The sequence below is a fragment of the Propithecus coquereli genome, unplaced genomic scaffold (genome assembly GCF_000956105.1).
Source record: "Propithecus coquereli isolate 6110/MARCELLA unplaced genomic scaffold, Pcoq_1.0 Scaffold88, whole genome shotgun sequence".
NCBI classification, from domain to species: Eukaryota; Metazoa; Chordata; class Mammalia; order Primates; family Indriidae; genus Propithecus; species Propithecus coquereli.
The window spans coordinates 6718869-6722487 of NW_012155062.1; positions in this window are offsets into that span (position 1 = coordinate 6718869).

A 3619-nucleotide genomic window follows, 5' to 3' on the forward strand; every position below is an offset into this window, starting at 1 on the left:
CCCCGGCGCGCGCTCAGTCAGCGCCAGCCCCGAGTGCTGCTGGGGTTAAGGTACCTTCTCCTCCCCCACCGGCGCGGCAGGCACTCGGGCAATACCTGCTGAATGAATGAATGAATGAATCCTGGGAATCCCCTGGCCCCGCTGCCACCTGACAGCGAGGGCTCGTGGCGCCGAGCGGCTGGCGGTGCTCCCGGCGGAGCTGGACTGCGTCTCGGGGACGGGGCCGCCCATCCCCCAGGCCCGCGGCTCGTCCCCGGCCCTGGCACAGAGGAGTTGCCTGAGGGCAGGAGTGCATCTGCGTGGTACACTTATTTAAGGAGGGAGTCCTGGGACTATTTTATCCACTCCTTTTAGGAAAGTCCGTCGATAGCTATTACTTTGGGTCAGCACACAATGAAAAACCAAAGATTACCATGAATCCAGGAACCGCTCTTCCATGTATAGTCAAAATCCAATTTCATGATGGAAGAATTGGAAAGCCCCCTCGAGTTGGCAGTGCTCAATTATTAGCATATAAAAAGCCAAGTTTTCCCAGTGATTTTCACTGACTTTAGAACCCGACTAGTGACCTTTGGCCTCAAGCTTTCTTCCAGCCAAGCTCAGAATTGTAAAGCAAAGATATCATCCTAGGTCTGAAGGCAGATACATATTCCACTCTGTGATCTTCTGTTATCCTATGGTAAGAAAACATGGGCAAAGGAAGTTAAAAAAAAAAAAGAACTATCAAAAATTAATCTTCCGTGGCGGGAGGATCGGTTGAGCCCAGGAGTTCCAGACCAGCCTGAGCAACATAGCGAGACCCCGCCTCTACAAAAAAAAAAAAAAAAAAAGTAAAAATTAGCTGAGCATGCTGGCATGCGCCTGTAGTCCTAGCTACTCAGGAAGCTGAGGCAGGAGGATCGCTTGAGCCCAGCAGTTTACGGTTACAGTGAGCGATGTTGACGACATTGCACTGTAGCTGGGGTGCCAGAGTGAGACCCTGTCTCAAAAAACAAATATGCCCCATCCCCAGACGGTGCTTCAGCTGGGAACCAGCGTCACTGGCTCAGCCTCCAGGTGGGGAACCCGTTTTCCAGTAGTGTAGAGCTTTGACCAGCAATTGATCTTCAAGGGCAAACAGTGCCAGTAGAGCCAGGGAGGGAGAAGGAACCAGAGCAAATCCAACCCAGTCTCCTCATTTTACGCAGGCCCACGGAGAATGTGTGACTTATCATCAACTAATCACTGACCCAGCTGGGCTTAGAATCCACATTTGTGCTTTTCCATTTTAGTGCTCTACCACACCCTAGTACAGAGAGCTGCACCAGACTAGTTGCAGAGGTGACATCTGACTGCCAGACACTGAGCTAAGTGCTTTACAGCGATGATCTCATACACCTCAACATACCTTGAAGAAGTAGCGTACCTTATTTTCCCCATTTTACAGAGGAGTTGACTGAGGCAATGAGAGAGAGGTTAATGATTTGTCCCAAATCCCATGCTAGTAAGAAGCAGAGCAATTACAAGAACTCAGAATTCAACAACACAGTGATTGTTTTAATATAAAATTAGGTGGTATTGATTGAATAGTTTATGGAACAACCTTTGTGTCCCACTTTAGATGATTTAGGAGTGAAAATGTATACTAACAAGAGAGATAATTCAGAAATAATTATTTACTTTATGAAAAGATTTACCGTAGCATTCTTAGAATAGCAAGCTCCACATGGGCATGTTATTCCATCTAGAAACATGTTCTTTCTGGAACTTGCTGAGAAGTCTATGTCACCAATGACAGGCGTCTATAGGTAAATGCCTGTACTATAAACACGGGCAAATTTGTGCACAGACTAACTCTAAATTCCTTATATTGTTTCTATTGATTCTGTTTAAGAAGAAATATCAAAGTCATGGTTTTCACATGAATTATCAATTCATTTATCAATATTTATTAAATATCCCTTGGGCCCATACCAAATATGTTAAGAGTATTATATAGAATGTGAAAGAGATGTGTTCAAATAGAAGATTAATGAAGATTAAGAGTTGCATAGATACAACTGAATGCTTTAATAGTTGCTGTCTACTACCAAAACTTAATGTCTTCACACTTCCACATAACCTGTGCTTCTCACTTCCTCACTGGGTATACACTCAGGAGGGCAAGGAGCGTGGCCACCATACTTTCTCCTGTATCTTGCTGCATGTAGAAAGCACTTAACCAATTTTTAGAAATTTTTGATGGTCAACATTGTTGAATATGATTATCTTTAAAAGATGTTTTTAACACCAAGATTCTGTCATCCTAATGTATAAGCTCTTTTAAAAACACACATCTAGGATGCTTGGAGTTATTTTAGAAGATGATGTTAAGCAGTTACATTTATGACATTTTTAAAGCAAACATAGCTTACTATGTGCCATGTTCTAAGAGCTTTTATGTGTATTAGGCTCATTTAATCATATAAACACACACATTCATATACTTGTAATCTATTTCCAGTAAAATAAACTTTTTGAACTACATTATTCAAATCAACTATTTCTTGAGCAGCGCCTATGTGCCAGGTACTATGCTAGAGACCGGAGGGGGATACTGAAATGAGGAAGACAGTCTCTGCCCTCAAGCAGCTTAATGTAGTACAGTGGCTTATAAGGTATGGTTGCTAACCAGCAGTATCAATATCACCTCTAAACCTATTAGAAATGCAAATCCCTGTGCCCCCACCCCAAACCTTCTAAATCAGAAACTCTGGGGGTGGGGCCCAGCAAAGTGTTTTTACAAGCCTTCCAGGTGATTCTAATGCTCACTCAATTTTGAGAACCACTGAATTAGGGGGATGTGGAAGAGAAACCCCACCCAACCAGATAACGAGGCAAAAAAATAATGTGCTATAGAGGTTTGGTGACAGGGGAGCTCAGTTAGGAAGTGTCTGAGGACTGGGAAAGATTCATCCATTTGTATTTATTTAGCACACACTTAATGTTCTTGTGCTGGGTGGCAGGCACTGTTCTAGGGGCTGAGAACCTAAAGATGAAATAAGTGACCTACTGAGTGCTATCATATGAATGTTTCTGTCTCACCAAAATTCATATGTTGAAACTTAATCCGCAAGGTGATGGTATTTGGAAGTCGGGACTTTAGTAGGTGAGTAGGTCATGAGGATGGAGCCCTTATGAATGGGATTAGTGCCCTTACAAAAGAAGCCCAAGGGAGCCTGTTTGCCCCTTCCACCTTGTGAGGAGGGAGCTACAAGGTGCATTCTATGATGAATGAGCCCTCACCAGAGACTGAATCTACCGGTACCTTGATCTTGAATTTCCCAGCCTCCAGGCCTGTAAAAAAGAAATTTCTCTTGTTGATAAGCTGCCCAGTCTATGGTATTTTGTTATAGCAGCCTGGAATGACTAAGACAATGGATTTATAAGAAAGCCAGCAGTTTAAATGCGTTTTCATTATAATCTGGTTGTAAAAGGAATGAGAAATGACAATTTAAAAAAGTCATCAATTAACTGTGTTCTAAATAGCTAAAAATATAGGTCTAAATGTGAAATACTGTTGTAGTGTGGAGGGCGCGAACAGACCACAGGAGAATTCAATGAAGCCAAATTGAGAGTCTTTATTAGCTGGCCAGCGACC